Source organism: Salarias fasciatus, chromosome 16, assembly GCF_902148845.1.
Source record: "Salarias fasciatus chromosome 16, fSalaFa1.1, whole genome shotgun sequence".
Classification (NCBI taxonomy): domain Eukaryota; kingdom Metazoa; phylum Chordata; class Actinopteri; order Blenniiformes; family Blenniidae; genus Salarias; species Salarias fasciatus.
In genome coordinates, this window is record NC_043760.1 from 22,574,450 (window position 1) to 22,593,383 (window position 18,934).

Consider the following 18,934-nt stretch of genomic DNA (forward strand, 5'->3'; position numbering starts at 1 on the left):
AAACAACAAACGTTTGCCTTTACAGTTTACTTTTATTCATGTTAGAAGACAATTGACAGAATGGAGAACCAATGATGAATTGGGAGGGGGTGAGGTTGCCAATCCACCTGCCACAGCAGAAGATGATCTGTTTGAATACCCATTAGCTTCCTGGGGTCTTCACACATGGTTCATATACACATTTTACCATTTCACAACATCATATGATTTATCAGTTAACACGCTGCTTAAAATTTAGTTCAACCATGCTATTAACACAGAAAGGATTGGGATAAAACACATTTCCACACAAAACTGTTGAATAACTGTTCATTTATTTACTCAAAGAAGGGAAAACATTTTTCATCACCATCTATGAGAACTTTCCAACCATTTATGTCTCTGTTGTTTTGAAATATGAACAAAGTGACTTATCTAAAGTCACTCAGTGATAATCCAAATTCTTCAGAGACAGCACCACACTTTAAAGCAGCAGACCACTACTGACCAAAGATCAACTGGAAATACTGGAAACTCATTTTGTCCTAAATATCAGTGTCTCCGTCCCGATCCAGCCAGCTGCCAGTTTTTCTGCCCCAGCAAACACGACCAGGCTGCTGCAGATATGACAATGAATATGTTTTTGCCTGGACGTATGTTCAGACATGAAATGAGTTCACCAGGCATCAGCTGCACGGCGAAGAGTAAACCAGCCAGACGGAGCAGTAACCAGCAGAGATTTACACGAAGACAGGCGAGAGACGGGAATCTATGCAGGTACAAGTAAACCAGAGCCCATCAAGTCAGAGTCCAACAAAGAAACAAGATCCTCAGACTTCTGAGGTCTCATAAAAACTCAATCTGCCATTTCTGTTTGTTTCTGCACAGATACAACAAGACATTATCTTTTGAAAACTAAATTTGCTTTCCACTAACTGGAATGTTGGATGTATATATTGAACTATAGACACATCAGTTTGCTTGTGCGACTCTCAAATCTTTTTCGACAACACTTAAACCTTCATTTTCTTGTTTGGGGATGTATTTTGCATATAATTCTTCGGGCCCTTGCTATTATCTGTACATGGCCTTGAAAGAGGGAGGTGATCTCTTCTCCTTTGGGAAAAGCAGTGCAGAAAAGACCCTGGTGAGACACACGATATGAGGTTCGGCACCAAAAGTCACATTATGCCCTCTCATCTCCATACCCAAGGCCCTGGGAGTGATGCATTGATTCAGCCTTCAGTACTCCCTTGACTGCTCCATGCTAATTCCAACGGCATGAACGCTTTGGAGAAATCCTACCCATAAGGCAGGACGCGCAGCGGCCACTGAGCTGCTCCGGAAAAATGACAGTTTAAGCTTCATACACTCACAGCGTCGTTCACCACCACTGAGTCGCCTCTCTTAGCAAACAGTAAAGAGCAAATTGCCACCGGAGAGACCGAGAAGATGCATATTTCATTGCTGTTTTCTTTCTCTCTCTCTTTTTTCTTTCTTTTTTTTTTTTTTTTGTTGATGTCAGTGCTGATCGGATAATTTTTCTAACCGCAGAGGAACAATTTCCTGTTTATACTCGGACGATACGACCGTCGGCCAGCGCCTGCGTTTTGTGGGAAGAGCTAAAAAATCTGTGTGTGCTTTGGAGGTCACGGCGAAAACAACAGCAGTGCATTTCCAGGTGTAGCCACGTCCATTGTCTCCTTCCTCATACGGGCATGTTCAGCCTGTGCCTTTGTCCTTGTGTCAGCAGGCAGGACATTCTAAATTATTTTGCTCAGCTGCCTCCCTGAACTCTTGCTACAGCACGTCAATACACACATCATGCAGACACCCGCACATACGGCTACAGGGAGCACAGTTCATGTCCATCACACACTCCGATCCTTGACACATGCCGAAGCTCGAGAAAAATAATAGTGAAACGGTGACGATTACGGTATAGATTTAAAAATCGTTTCAATACCCAAACTTGAGGCTTCTTGATATTGCTATGAATTCACAAAAACAACAGGAAGACATTGCAGTGAATGTCAATATTTTAAAGGTGAACGTCTGTTTGTTTGTTTTGTGCTGTTTTTCAGCTAATGTGCTTCTTTTGAGCAAGAAACTGATGATTGTAAAACAATTGGTAATATCCTCTTTCCTCCCTCCACTACACACACACACACACACACACACACACACACACACACACACACACACACAGTGAAATAGTTCATTTCCCCAGGAATGAGGTTAGGGGTTTACACGGCATGTGACTGGCTGTTTTTTTAACCTCCTGCCTACAGAGTCTTATGTCATGTGTGATCACTTCAGCAACGTTGCTGGGCATTTATTTTTTCAGTCGTGAACCACTGACTCTGGAGATACCAGCTGCATGCACTGGAGCGTGCATCTTGATGTAGCAAGTGTTTATTTCCCCGATCAGCAGTTTGCAGAATTATCGATTGATCCTTAAAGTGATTGTTGTCTCACAGTAATCACAGCAGCATGTTTTATAAGAAATGAAACGTATATTGAGTACTTCCAGTGTCTCAAACATAATGTTTGTTCTCCTACAATCTGGGTTTATATTTTCTACCGTCACACAATTTACCCTAAATTCAATTTGGGGATTAAACTGCAAACAATGTTATTTCTCAGTGAGTGATTCTAATCAGGAGTAGAGATCATCCAGTAGGAATAATCGACACATCGAGACATACAGCACTGTGGTCATGCATTGATGCAACATTTTGCTACAAAAGAGAATCAGCCATTACAGGGCGATGTAAAAAAAAAAAAAAAAAAAAAAAAAAAAGTGAAAAATTACAGGCTTGATTTCCCACATTATTTCAAGATGCGTATCCAAGTCCCTGTATGGACTGAGGCAAAAATCCTAATAGGGACAAGCTCGAAGTGAATAGAGCCCACAAGAGGATAAGCTACTAAATCTTGCAATAAAAGCAATGTGATTTACTGTAAATTCCACAAGGCTGACAGTGCCACAGCTGAGGGCATAAACACTCCTTTCAATGCAGCGGCTCAGTACTGTCTGCTGTGAACTACAATCACACAGGCATGCTGCTCAGCACCACTGACTTTGATAAATCACCAGGAAGTCCCACTGTTGGCTTAAAACTAGAACTTGTTCAGTTGCAATTCTGCATTTGTCCTTCTTTAATGTGTATGGAAGTGGCTTTAGCAGTAATCTGTCAGTGATTGATTAGGTGTGGCCAAATCCCCTTTCCGTTCTCCTCTGCTGGCTCACTGTGCAGCTCCAGCTGTGTATTTACAGAAAGATGGCTGTATTAGGGGGGAGAGGCTGCCTTATTTACCTGCAACATAAACATAGTTACTTCCAATCGGGCGACCGTGCACTCAGGATGACCAGCAGTAAAACAAGAAACGAGGAGTGACATGTTGTGCTGTTGCTGAATTCATGCATCAATGAATAAAGAAATGGGCTTATAGACCTATGACTGGGCTGCTTTGGGAAGAAATCGCCGTTTGAGCCACCCGCCACGCCTGTAACCGCAGGAAAGGATCGACTGATATTTTATTGCGACACAATCACCTTTTATACCGCAAAAAAAAAAAAAATGTAACAGATATGCATGTAGCCATTAAACATATTTATTTAGAATGTGACTCAAGAGGTTGAAAAAGCAATTTAGACAGGGTGCTGGATATTGATCACACTTTCCAACAGATCCATTTTAATTAAATATTAAGAGAGTGTGCAGCATTGATAGGAACGGAGCGAAGACCGTTTCTTGCTTCTCTTTTGGGCGTCGTTTTAAAAAAGTATACGAATCCAAAAAAAGCGACACGCTTTAGCAACACTCACATGTAATTATTCTTGAAGTATGAAAGCAAGGCTGTGTTATATCTGATGCATTTTGTATTCACTGAATACTTTAGTTATTTTTAAAAGAAGGTCTGAGTATGAACATCCGTGCATGAATTTTAATGGAGATACTTAAATGGTAATTATTCCACTCAGGCTCAAACGTAGGTAACAAATGGAATTCAATCAGTGTCCGTGCATAATGATGGTCATTAGGAGAAAGAAAATAATAATGACATCCTATCTGCATTAAACCTGCAGACACTTTACACAATGATCCTGCAGCCATTATTGATCTCCATGGAGATAAGCAATTGTCACTTTTCAACATTGTGCCTGAATGTTAAATACAGCTCATTTTGTTTTTCTGCAAACTATTTCAGCCAACACCAAATTTTCATTTAATTTACTTCACTACTTGAAATTGTTGGTCTTGTTTCACGTGATTGTAATTTGGCTTTATTGTCACGGGAGCCTCTCCGTCTCCCACTATTTTCTCCTCGCTCTCCCCGGTTTCATAAGGCTTGAATAAAGTCAGCATTGCACCTGAATGTGGCCTGTGCAGATACTTTATGAGCCACTTCTGTGTGAGTGTGTGTGTGTGTGTGTGTGTGTGTGTGTGTGTGTGTGTGTGTGTGTGTGTGTGTGTGTGTGCCTGATATGTGTATGCTATAAAGCACGGCAGCGTCACAAAATCAATTTGCAGATCATAAAAACTGTGGCTTTCTGTCTCTGATCAGTACATTACATATCACAGAGAAAAGGGGGAAAAAAAAATCCGTAATGGGAGAAGCAACAATCATTTCCTCATAAAGTAAAATATAAAAATGACAAAGATAATCAGTCCGCAACCAGATATTTCATCTATACACCAAACAACACTGTGCACACAACACAATTAGTTTGAATAACTTATCAGCAGTTGAAAATTGTAACAGTTGCTTACACATATTGTACAGTAGGCAGCATGTATTGAGTCTTATCCAAGACGGCCACTTGGTTGAATAATTAAATAAGATCTCCAATCAAATGATCCATGATTTGCATGCCTTCTGTTGCCAACTAGCTCCATCTGTTTGGTTTTGAGAGCTCTGACACAGTGGCTCGTGTGAGTGAAACAGCAATAATGTAATTGTGGATGTGACAGATACACCAGATGATGCAGGGACTGTTTGGAAGTCTGGTCCAAGGCATACTGTACAGCATGGTGTCATATGGTCTGCAAGAAAGCATGACAAAAACAGTTTCGTAGCGGCTCTCGACTGTCTCCCTATCATAATTAACTTTAAAAAAAAAAAAATAAGAAAAGCCTCAACCCGTTCAGTTGCATGCACCACTTCAATCTGGGGACTGAGTTTCGAGCCTCTCCCGGAGCATGCATCATGAAGTTACTGTATCTTAATTGAATAGCGGGCTTCAGAGCTTGGAGGGTGAAGGACAATAGTAGCAGGGCCAGTTTGGCGGGCTGCCAGTGGACAATGCAGAGCCGGCCTCGGCTCTCAGCGGCGGGCAGAGCCCATGCCGGAGTCCACATCAGGAGAGACAGCCTCTGCTGCTTTGATGGATCTGTCATAGCGGCTGGTGTCTGCCCTCAGCTGGAGTTCAGGTATTCACTACCAATAACATGTTACTATCCCAGGAATAGGCTCTCGGCTTATTTCCACTCGTTCGCCCCCCCTGTGCGTGTGCAGGATGGTGTGGTCTCTCTGATCACATTATTTCGAATAGAAATAGAGTTTGATATGTATTTAACCTTATATAACCTAATCCAGGTTCATTGAGAGCTTGGAATATTCCTGTTAGCAATCTGCAATGGTTTTTTTTTCCTCCTTTTAACAATTAAACACAGTTATTATCAACAACAAACAGCATCCACGGTAAAAGATGCAGATAATAAAACAGCCAATAAGACACAATTTCCACCAGTTGTATGCTTTTTTTTTTTCTATTTTGAAGTACATCTGCTTATTAAACCAGCGATGCCAAGGTCAGTCAATTAATGTCTCTTCCTTTTATCAGCTTCAGTAGCTTCACAGTAGTGCCACTTTGCCCATCTCACTTAAGTGCTTTTGTGCCCAAGTAAATGTCCACTATGACCATACGCTGTAATTTCCCTTTATTCTGGCTGATGAAGATGGAGTGAAATAATGAAGATATTTAAAATCAATTATCTTTCATTGCTTTTTGTGTCAACTTGATATTATTTTGAAGCTATAATTTCATGCGTTACGTTTTTAAAAGATATTCAAATAAATGCATTGCGTACAATAAGATGAGATACAGAAAGGCAGCAGCAGCTTGTATTTGTGTGTACTCTTGTTCCATCAGTTCTACCATGCATTTCACAAAGAAAGGTGACTAGACAGTGAATCGGTTGTTGTAAAGGTTGTACTATGATTTAATCACGCTGATTTATCAAACACATTGTGTTTGAGCGCAGCCAGTGTTCAGTGTGAAATGCATCTTTTAGGTTTTTCAGGGTCATATTTTGATCATCTCTGTAATAGAATCATACATGGTGGATGGGAGTTTAAGCTGCGTACCTGCAAATACATTGTACACATGACTCCTCTGAAAACAAACATTTGTGTGCTGTGGAAAATTCAAACCTGAAATATTTCCTGCATGAGAAAGGTTTTCAGCTGACTCAAGACACATCCAGTATTATTACCTCAATATGGGAATATGCACTATATAGCCATTTTGAAATCACTTTATTGGGTAAGTAAAAAACAGAATTAAGTCAGTCAACAATTATGATTTGAAGGGTGTTATTTTATTTAATGTTGTTGATCATTAACTGGAAATTAACTTGATAATTAAAGTCCATTATAACACCAAACATATTGCTTGTGTTTGCCACTTAAAGTCACAGCTTGTTATAGTTGCAGGGCTGCACGGGGCTGATGTATCTGGTGCTTTCTGTGTTGAGTATGCATGTTCTCCCTGTGAGTGTGTGCAGCTTTCTGTCTCTCTGTGTTGACCATGACTGAGTTTAGTAAAATTTATCGGAGGAGTTTTGGTTTTGTTTTTCATCCTGTAGCAGTGAATTACTGCAAACACAGTTTGCTGGTGCGTCACCGTGATCTGAAAATATGTGTGATGCTTTGCAGAGTAGCACTTTGACATTGGACTGTTCTGCTGACTGAAACTGAAGCCAAGCCTGGAGCCAAGTCTAATAGTGACGACCATTTTCAGAATGATCAGATATTCCAGAGATGATTTTTAGGCAAAGAATGAGAACCGAAAACAATACAGAGGTCAACAGTTTGACTGTCCTGAAACTGTAAAGCTTCTATGTTTGCAAGTTAACACTAAAAACACAGATAGTATGTTTTAAACATCACACGATTGGCTGTATTGAAAGGTATCAAATCCAGTAATTTACCCTCAATAATGCATTTTGGTGTTTGCTTGCTGCTGTGATAATCATGTTCTGAAAGCCAACCAGCAATTTTATTTAACCTGTACCTATTTTAGGAAGGGAGTCATTCATCACTTATGCTTACATTTTGTTATAATGAAGCACAAAAAAAAAAAGATTGTGGAAAAAGAAAATCAAAACATTGTATTTGGTATTTTTTTGGGTTATTTTTGGCGAGCATGTAACATCTGAATTAGTTTATCTTTTAGTTCTTTGAAAGAATTACAAAAACAAGCGAAAGGCACACTCTCACAGAAACCATTACCAAACGTGTCGAGCCCCTTTTCGCAGCCGTCTAAGTATAGCACAGACAAATGTGAGCGAGACAGATGCTGGTGAAACACAGAGCCTGCAGTTTGGATTCATTTTGCAAGGCGATGCTTTTCCAAACAGCTCCAAGACTTCCTGATCGGCTGTAATCCCCAGCTTTCACACATAAGTCATTGAGAGCGATGGAGTCCCCTCTGTTTACTCACTCCAAACCAAATGATCTTTCACAAGTAGACCACTTCAGATGTGAAATGGAATTTGCCAGGGTGTTCTATCCCAAGTCTATTTCTCTGTACGCTTTACCAATTCCCAAATAGGGTTCAGTCGCTCACAGATAATGTCTGTGAGGATTGAGCCTGGCTCCTCTACTGTTTTAATGGCCCACGGGAAAAAAGGTATTTGACGGAAATAAAGCAGCACTCTTAAGCGCGTATACGGCATTGAATTTCATTTTGTTTTAGTTGCTGTAATCCATTTGTTCATTGGACAGTGGAGGGTTTTCATAATGGCATGTAAATGATTTAGCAACAATAAAGCTGTTGGACTGAAATGACCTGAATTGTTTCAGGAGATTCAGTAGCAAAATATTATATAACAGAATATACGTATATATATAGTATTTGAGTGCATTCCTTCTTGAGACAAACAGTAGGAGTTTACTTTGTCACGCACGAACATGATAGAGTTTAAAGAGCGTAACTGATGGCTTTATCTTTGCGGTGGTTGACAGTGTTATTGCTGTGGTACGTAGTTATGATAAATGGTTGTTTTAGGAGGGCTGCATTTACTTTGTAGAGTCATTATGAGAATATTATGTATGAGAAAACAGTCATTAATATTCATTATAATTGCAAACTACTGAGCTGAATGCTGATGGAGTGTGTTCAGTTGCCAGCATGGGCCTGCTTTCTCTAATGCGTCTCTCATTGCGTTTGTACGGCAATCAATGTAGGTGTTTAAAGAAGGTGTCCGCAACATTATCCTACTTTTAGTCAGTAAAGCCCATGACACCCTTGTGGGTAGCGGGAATTAATAAACACCAGTCTCAACATGCCTTTACAATGCACGGCAAGCCATGGTAAGATATAAATGTGCAGCATTATTAGCAAACCGTATGATACCTCACTTGTTATGTATTTGACACACTTTTGTAGAATTCAGTGCATTAAACTCTCCAAAGAATACAGTCTTCCTATTCCAGCTGATAAGGGCTCCAATTTTGTTTGTGTCTGGTAATTGGAGCAATGTTGAAGCGAGAAGCACTGATACATTTCCCAGTCTATGTGTGAATGAGGCTGGCTATGGAAGGGAAAGGTCAGGCCCCGGACTCGCCTTTCTCCCCCAGGGCCCCGAGCGGTAGGGGCCGGAGAACACCACAAACAATTAAACATGTTGCTTCTCGGGGGTAGAGCAGCCGGACTCCTGTTGGTTAGAGAAGTTTTTACCTCGGTGGGTTGTTGTTGGTCACTCTTCAGAGCAATAATCTGCAGGTCTGAGCAATCAATACGGCTACGACAGCTTCAGCTTCCATTAGCGCAGGCATCTCTTGAGTGCCTGTGCATGAGCGGAGGAGCACAGAGCGGGCATCCACAAATACATCCGCACACATCCGAACGCACACACACACACACGCACGCACACAAACCATATATTCAAGCTCATGCCCAGAATCACCCATTCACACATGCACATGCACTCACACACAGACAAAGGCACATATACCGACCACAGAATCCACATGTTCTTTTTCACAAATTCAAAAATGTAACCCAATAATTCATGATTTCAGGTGATTTATTTTCCATGTATGATCAGTAGTTTCAGATGCCTCCATTAAAAAAAAAAAAAAAAAATCCTAAATTCATGTTAATAATTACATTACATGTTCAGTCAGCAAGCAAAACGGTGCAATTACCTCAAAATAAGTGTATTCGATGGGCGACTGACTTCAAATACTAACGTGTCAGACTAAGAAAGACATCTCCCCTCTCACTTCCACTTCATGCTCTCGAATCGCTGTGTATCTCGGGCTAACTTGGCTGCACGGTCCCCCATGGTTTACCCCGCTATTTCGTACACCACTAAGCTCAGTTTTCTCAGTTTGAAAATCACTGCAGAGGAGGAGAGTTTGAAGGGGTGTTTGTGGAAGAAACTGGGAAGAGAGAAAGCCACTGAGTGCTTCTGTTCTGGTTGAAAGTTTCACAAAATAAATAGCTGCAAGAAAGATTTCAAGCTGGCCTTTTTCCCTCTGCAGCCAGTATTTGCTAACTGGTTCGCTTTGTTTTGAGTGGCTGCACCTGCTCATATTTGATGGTCTCTCCGCTCATTGCATAAGAGAAGACGCTTTATTTTAAAATCGTTCAGATTTGGAAATTACCCAGAAATCTCAAGATTATGCAGGCTAGCCTTCTAATTAACCAGAAATGCTAATAAGTGCCATTTGTGTTCTTTATTATCCAAGATTAATGACTTGCATTCATGTTTGTATCACTTCATGGAAGGAGACTATGATTAGCTTAATTTGGTTGGGTTTGTACTCTCTATTTGCATTTTGCATCGAGCGCTACCGCGGGATGTCCGGGGACACGTGATTTATGCACATGCTGCCATATTGCAAGAACTGCCTCCCTCCAGGTCAGCAGTTCAGCTAAGTTGCCATGGCGATTTACCCTGGTAAGATGTGAAACCCTGACGATTCTGCAATAGGAGATAATCCTGCTTCGTGGTATAAACCTCAGGTTTGTATCAACACGACTGTCAGTAACAACCTTTGTTGACCAAAGACATTGGTGTTATTGTTCTTGAAGAGTTGCGTGATGTTGATACAGTATAAACTAGGGATTCTCTAAGTGTCAAATCCAGCATTTTGGATGGTTCAAATAGACTAAAAAAAATACAAACCAGACATGAAATACAATTTAACAAAAAAAACAAAAAACAAAAAAACAATTGCTATTCATTATTTGGCTTCAGTTTTAATAAGAGAAGTTCATGTAATTACCACTGTTATAAAAGATGTTTAATCTAACACCCTTCACTTGCAGCAGGACATTCAGATTAATCGAGCACACCTCACAGGGAAGCCGGGAGGTGACAGACCACATTTTTCACATATCCGGACAAAACTGCCATTCTACAATGCACCAGAAGGTTAAAAATCTCAAAAAATCTTCATAAATGAGAACTGCACTGATGTGGTGAGAAGGAGTAGGGAGTAATGCCTGACCGACGAGCTGTAGGAAACATTGCCGACTTGCGACTTGTTCATCCATGCAGCCGCCCGCCAAAATAAGATTATAGCATGTAAAGACTAACCAGGCATGAAGACAGTCTCCATTCCTTATGGCGTCCGGGACGACACATGTATAAGTACTAGACAAAATCATTTCGTACAAAACTTTGCAGAACATAATAATCTGCAGCTTAACATGTTTCAGTATGGAAAATGATAATAACTTTTTCTCTTACATCAAAGAGAACTGTAACCATCAACAGTTTAACTGCAGCATCGATACAGAGAAGCAATAATCCACCTCAGTAGTAGGAGCCTTCACGCCAACTTTCAAAACATCAAACTCTTTTTCGGTCAGTTCAGAAGTCATTTTGATATTATAGCAATATCAGAAACGTGGCTAAACGGTGACAGGGCCAGTGATTTTGTTATTGAAGGGTATGAAATGGTTCACAGGAACAGAGTGGAGGTGGTCTGGCTTTGTTCATTGACAGGAATCTGGAGTTCAAGGTGGTGGAAAACACATCAACAGTCGTGAATAACACATTAGAATGTATTACTGCTGAAATAATTAGGAAGCAGAAAAATGTCACTGTTAGTAGAATATAGAGCGCTCCAAATTCAAAGATACTCCTTAGTACTCTATAGTGAATGGTCGAAGGAAAAGCAAATCAAAAAGTTGTGTTTGTCTGTGGAGATTTTACCATTTTAACTCTAACTAAATGGCAAAAGACAGATGAATTCATAAACACACAACACAGTCTGAATTTATTTCCAAAAATCACTAGGCCCAGCAGGATCCTTCTGCAACATTAATTGATAATATATTTACAAATTTTATAACTAATGACACACTGAGTGGATTATTGATAAATGATATCAGTGACCACCTGTCAGTTTTTACTATTTATAACAGCAACTACAGAAACACTTAGAAAGAAAAGAAGAAATTTCACATTTTACTACACGCGAGTCAGAACAGAAGAATCCGTGGAAAAACTAAAAAAATTATTTACAAGCAAATAGCGGGGAAGCAGTTCACAAAGAAAAACTTTTCTGAGTATATTGAAGCTTCTATATGATAAGCACTGCTCAATCAAACAATACAGCAAAAAAGGAAAGCAGAACAATAATCAATGGATCACAAAAAGGTTAAAAAAAATGTATGTATGAGAAAAAATACATTACATAGAAAATGTATAAAACATAGAACTAAAGAGGCAAAAATAGAAACATACAATACAAAGAAATATAAAAATAAATCAACAAATATAATGAGAACATATAAGAAGGACTATTATAATAAAATATGACAAAATTTAAAAAAATTAAAAGTATATGGAATGTATTAAACTGTATTATAAGAAATGCTCCTAGAAAAGTTAATTTTCCCAAATATTTTTATTGAATATTATATAAAGATGAATAATATGGACCTGCTGGTGAAGACATTTAATGAGTTTTTTGTTAGTGTGGGATCAAACCTGGCAGATAAAATTTCTGTTCCAACAAAAGATCAAAATGATGAGATATTAATAGATAACAAAAACCCAAACTCAATGTTTCTGAAAAAAAGAAGAAAAAGAAAAAAAACAGATATTGTTAATAATTGTAAAAACAAAACACCGACAATTCTCCAAAATCCTCAGCGAAATCTTAAATAACAGATGAGACAAATTCTTTGAAAAATTCAACCTCCCCTCAGGGAGTCAGTTTGGATTCAGAGCTAACTGGTCAACTTCACTGAACTCATTAAAGGAATTTCAAATTGTATAGACAATCAAAAACTCTCAGCCGGAGTTTTCATTCATTTTAAAAAGCATTTGATACAATAAATCATGACAAAGTGGAGAAATATGGTGTCAGAGGAGTTGTATTGAAGTAGGTGAGAACTAAGTTATTTGGGGAACAGGAAACAGTTTGTAAATTGTGTGTGGAGTCCCCCAGGGCTCAGTGTTGGGACCTAAACTGTTCATAATATACTTCGGAGCTGGTGAGGATTTACAACAACCTTTGGACTTAATCACTTTAGAGTTAAAGAAAATCCAATTATGGTTTGATAAAATCATTAAATCTGTGTAAAACAAAAATCACCATTTTTGGAAAATGTAAAATAAATGAAAAAAAAATTGGTAGAAACGTCTAATAAAAAAAGTGCAAAACAAAATATTGAGAAGCATCTCAGTCCTGGCCAGAGCTAAAAACATTGTAGACCAGAAATCTATTTATATTCTTTACAATTCAATGATCTGAATCATATGTATAGCAAAGAATAACTTATTATAGTTTTAAAAAAATGATCTGTGAAAGAGAAAACGGTTAAGATTTTAGAAAGTTTTTGTGTCACAATGTACACATTATTGCAATGAAATTGGTGTATAATGTTTTTGCAAATGACGATAATGACAAAGACGCAAAGTGATCAGATTGAATAACAATTCACTCTTGTCTGTTCACTTCAGTACATGTAAACCACACTGGCACATACTGTGCTTTCTTCTGTATGCGTATGCACTTGGATATTCTATCTTTCTTTTTCTTTGTTTTCTTTGACTTTTACATGTTGAAATAAATAACAGTATCAGCCAAGTAGCGTTGTAGTTGCAGAGCTACACCTGTATGTCTACAGCAAGTTGAAATATCACTGACAAAAACTACCAGAGTAGCGTCGGGACGCTGAGAAACGCCTTGCTGAGAGGCACATGGTCAACAACTGTTAGCACTGAATAGCAGATTATCGCGACGCGTTCATCTGTGCGTGTGAGCTGCTCGTCCATCTGGGCGCTCCTGTTTGCTTTTAAGCTAGCGCAGTAATGGACTCAACAAGTGCAACACCGCTGGCATGTCTCCAAGAAGAGGTGACCCCGAGGAAGGCAACGCAACTGGAGCCTCACGGCGATGCAAACAAAGACATACGAAACGCTTCCGTGTAGAAAATAACAATGTTCAGAGGGTTTCGTTGCAATTGTCAATTGGCTTGTTTGCCCATTGTTTGTCTTATTACTCCAAGAGTTCTGGTCTGAGTTCTATCTGTCCTAATGACATTTCATCTTTCTGGCCAATAAAGGAATAACTTCTTGACAGAAATGGTTAAAAATGAAGAAAAAGAAGACATTACTGAGGGGTGGTAAAGAAAAATGCCAACTGTAATGAAAAGGAAATCATCAACATCAACTTAAATGTTCGATTTTAAAAAACAGCTGCTGTTCCCAGTACCTTAACATGAAATGAACCTGTTTCAGAAAGATTAGCAGATGTAACGCCAGACTAAGATCCATGTTGAAAGATCGATGATGCTGCATTGAAAGATGGCTCCTTATTATTAGATTGGTACTATTAGCACCAAAACTATCGGCTATGGTGGATTTCAGAAGAACAATGTAGCTCGCAGGATTCCACATCTTTCAGCTGATTTGGAGAGGCAAATAGAGCACTGCATCTGCTAAGCCACAGTGTAACCTCCCGTATATATTAAGCAATGAAAATCCAACACATTGTAATGTTCATCACCAGGTATCACTCTTTTGTGTAATTCCAGATTTTGAGCACAATCAGTCAGAACAGGAGAGAAACATTTTCAATCAATGGCTTCAAAACATTTTTTCTCCTCTCCTACTCTTAAATTCTATAAGTTCATCACAGCGTTGGCAGTGAGACACAGAATGGCCCTGTGGGAAGGTAATTTATAAACTGGATGCATGCCTCAAACGTTCAAGCTCATGTGATGCTGAGCAGATAACTAAAACATTCTGAGTAAATTAATAACAATATACAACAATAATAATAATAATAATCATAAAAACACTTTATGTTTCCATATTTTCAGTCATGTATCATACTTGTCTTTTATTTCTTCAGACAAGAGAAGTGAGAACTATTGAACCTCTAAAGAAACAAGCTTGAAAACTGATAAGTACTTTTTACCAGTCATTTTCATAATGATTCCTATTGTTCCTTCTTTCCTTTTCATACAGTTTTTGGCATTTATTGTTTTTTCTACCGATAAAGTTAATGTTTGTCTTATCATTTTATCTTACTGCGTGCGCTGTGTGGAGTCACGGCACCCTGCAGGTTCAGTCTCTCCTAATTGTTGCGTGACCTTTCCATATACCCTCAGCAATTAGCTGATGAGTTTGTCTGTGCTGCGGGTCAGTATCATTGGGCTGCAATCAACACAAATACAAGAAGGCTATTCAGAAGAGGAACAAGCTTGGCATTCAAGGACCCTTACCTCACTACATTTAATTAATTACAAAACAATAATCAAATGGTATTTGATGAAAGGGACGCACATAACGAATGTTAACTCAGATGAAGTATACAAGAAGTACAAGTAGAATCATCAGAATTAACCCGAGAGGGACCACTGCCCTGTAATTATTTGCCCCCTTCAAAGGGTGGAATATCAAATATGATTCAAAGCACAATCATGCACACATGTATTCATAAAGTACCTTATATAGGTGAGTATATCTGCACATATCTACACATATACCCTACTCTCTCTACCTTATTATCAGATTCTCCTTTACTGTTTTTTTTTCCATCTCCAATGCATTATATGTCCATCATTTTGGCTCATGTATACGACTGTTTTTGCTTAACGTATTCACTCTTACTAGTTTGAAAGTAAAACAACATTGAACAAGACATCTAGACGTCTAAAATCTCTGCACCAAACATCTTAACGTGGCAACAAGTTGCACAGTTCACATGAATAACTACAACAAAAACATGAAATCTGACTGAAGAAAGTTTACAACAATCATCCACAGTCAATGTATTAAAGAACATTTTTAATTAGCTAATACGTCTGTTTGATACAGATAGAGTTATTTCAAATGTTGCACCTGTAAGAAGTGCTGCTGGAAAGATTTACCAGTGAGGAATTACTGTGTGCAATGGAACATGCAGGAAATTAAGCATTGAATTTTAATGGTGAAAAAAAAGTAGAGAACATCATTATCTTTATGTTAAATATAAATATTGTTTTTATCAAAGGAAAATCTGCAAAACAGATCAGTGCTAATATAAAGGTCTAATATTAAGGTTCATTTTTGTATGCTGTGGTTGTGACACTGACGATGTTAACGCCCATTGATATGTCAATAGACTGTCGTTGCTGGAAGAGACCGTACAAATTTCCATTTTTTCCATGAGTTTTTTTTCTCATTTGTTTTCTGATTCAGTTTTTGTTTAATATGCCCATGGTCTCTGAAATGTTCGCCTTACTTTTTTGTGTGTGTGCTATATCCAGTGTTGTTGTTTTGCGCAGCTCAAGTCCGCTGCAGCGTTCCCTCAGCAGAAACAGAGAGTGAGGCCATCAGTGCCCAGGGAACAAAACACAGCAAGCTGCACTTATTATTGTCTAAACCAGCAATTATGTGTTTGTACAGTGATGGAATAGACCCGCTTTTTTTTTTTTTTTTTTATTATAAATCAGTAGTTTGGCAGCACAATGCTCGTGATAATGGGTTCCAGATTTCCTCTTTGGGGCCCTGGACACTGACTCATACTGTCACCAGGCACCAGCTTAGTCCTACTTTGAGGGCACCAAAGAACATGGTTGTGCTCTTGGTTAGCGAGTGAGGCGATCATTATTGTGTTACCATGGAAAAGGTGTGTTTTAACAAGCCTGTGCAACTCTGCAGCCTATCGACTGAGCATCTGGGCCACACTGCAACGCTGCAGCCAGAGGAAAATGCTTTATTACGTTCCCTAAAAACCGAGCATACAAAGCAGTGCTTCATTCATTATGAGCTCATCCAGAAGCGACTGATAATTAGACGTAGAGAGATGTTTATCAACATGACACACTGTGATCAAGTGCGCCCGCCGCTCTCCCACCACCTGAGTTGTGATATTCCTTTAAAGCTGCAATTATCAGAAGATTAACAAGTTCATGCTGCTACGACAGGATGCTGCGAGAATGAATTTTGGTTCCAAGAGCACTTGGCTGTTGGCCAGCGCTGAAGGTGACAGAAATCTTGCCGATCTTGCACGACATTGAAAAGGGGGATGGACGGAGCCGGCTGGGTGGAGCTTGTGAATCTGAAAGTCACTGCAGTTTGGGCTTCCACCCTGCCCTCGCTGCCCCGGCCCGCCGGATCAGCTTTACTCAGCAGATTCCTCTCCTGTGGGAAACAAGAGGAGAGGCAGCAGGCGGCTGAAGGCGGACTAACCCAACGCGCGGCTGAAGCCCTCACCGTGCTAATGCTAATTATTGATCAGATGATTAAGGCAGATGAAGAGATCTGCTTTTTTGAAATTGAGAGCTGGGATGGTGCGTCTCTGAGTCGTCTACAGAGAGCCGCCGAAAGATCAATACTTTCAATCAGGCTGGAGAGCTCTTCTGTCAGTCACGCTGGGTAAGGTGATTACAATTGAGTCTTACGACAATGAGGAACTTCACGGGGCCTCCGCAGGCTCACGCCGGATCCTCGCAGGAAGTCTAATGAACTCAGACCTGCTAAATATGCCTTCAAACCATTTCAAATAAGATGTTAAAAGACCGGAGCAGCTGCTCTGCTGTCAGATTCACCTGCTCTTGACTCTGAGCAAGTACACTGTGCAAACACACACACACACACACACACACACACAGGCGAGGAGCAGCTACATCGCAACCTTTTCATGATCCAAAAAGAAAGCTGTGCTGATGACAATTGAAAGCCTGCATGGAGTCCTTAAACAAATCAATTCTCTCCAGTGCGGGGAGTTTGGAAGGGGAAGCGGCGCGTTGGCAGGAGGTTATGAGCAGTCAGAACCAGCAGTGACAATGATGGCTCGTCGCTCTGCATATTCATATGCTGCTCAAAAACAACAACACTTTCCGTCTCATTTCTGACAGAGAATTGTGGCACTTAGAGATTTGTGTTCATACATGGGATTTTCTGTGTAGTTGTTTCTGACAGAATTTCCCCGACGGGGCCGTAGATTTCAATAATATGATCCCAGATGGAAAGTAATACAGGTTATTAAATGAGAATGCAAGGTTGGGATGTAAAAGATGTTTAGTGTCAGTTTAAGTGCAGCTTTCCTTTTTGTTCTCCAGCAGTCAGAAAAAAAAAAGAAGAGATTGAGGTGAAAATACTGACTGTATTTGAAGCAGTTGTGAGAGAAAAAAAACCCCAAAACAAAACAAAACCCACACATAGTAAAGACACTTTCAATTAAGCATTCACAGAACTTTGCTGAATAAATCATCATTGGCGGCACAGAAAAACAACCACAGGTGGAAATTTTACTGAAAGTTTACTTACGTGCATCTAATGGTTGAACTGTGCCCGATTACTATCAAATGTGTAGAGAACCATAACTTTCTAGCCACATTTAATTGCATTGTCAGTCACATGCATTTGAGTCATTATAAAGCATCTACATTCAATGCACATTTTTCAGACAAACATTTTATCAATGTACATTTATGTACCCATGATGGACCTACTACACTGTGGAAATTTGTTTTGTGAAAGAAATGTAGGAATAAAGAGCGAAATCTCTCTGTAAAATAAACATACTGGCTCCAACAATGCATATCAGAAGTTTTGAGTATTAATTTTGGGTTTACTCCTGGTAAATTGTATTGAATGAATAAAATTGCCTTGAAATGACTGTGTTATATTTGGCGCCATAAAAATTGAATTGAAGTGTAGTGAATTGAATTGAACTGCAGTAATGTGGATGCTTGTAATTCATTACTACAGCCCTCGAAAGCCAGCCATTAGAAAAACGCGCTCTTCAAAATGAAAAGTAGACGGCTGCGGTCTTGATTGCACCATCATGCTGAGCGACGGCCTGAAGACGAGCGCCGAACAAAGATTCAGTGGTTTAGTGCTGGGGATCTTTCTCTGTCTTTAACAGGCGGCGTGTAACAGCATTCATTCCTCTGTGGCTGACACCAGCCTTTCAGGGAGCAGGTGACTTGTTAGTACTCTAAGCAACAACGGGAACAGATGTGTCCCTGACAGTGGATGGATGGTCAGGGTCCATCTGGTCAGTGCAGCCCTGGACAGGAATGATGAATACAGCTTCATCAGTGAATAGCTGTCATCAATCGCATGGCGTGGCGATGGCCGGTGACAGCCACACGCCAGCCCCGGGCCCCAGGTGTGGTGAGCGGAGAGCTGGCTGGCTCTGGAATGCAGGTCAATCAGGCAAGTCGGAGCCGGCGGTACACACCGCGGCGTAAAGTGCA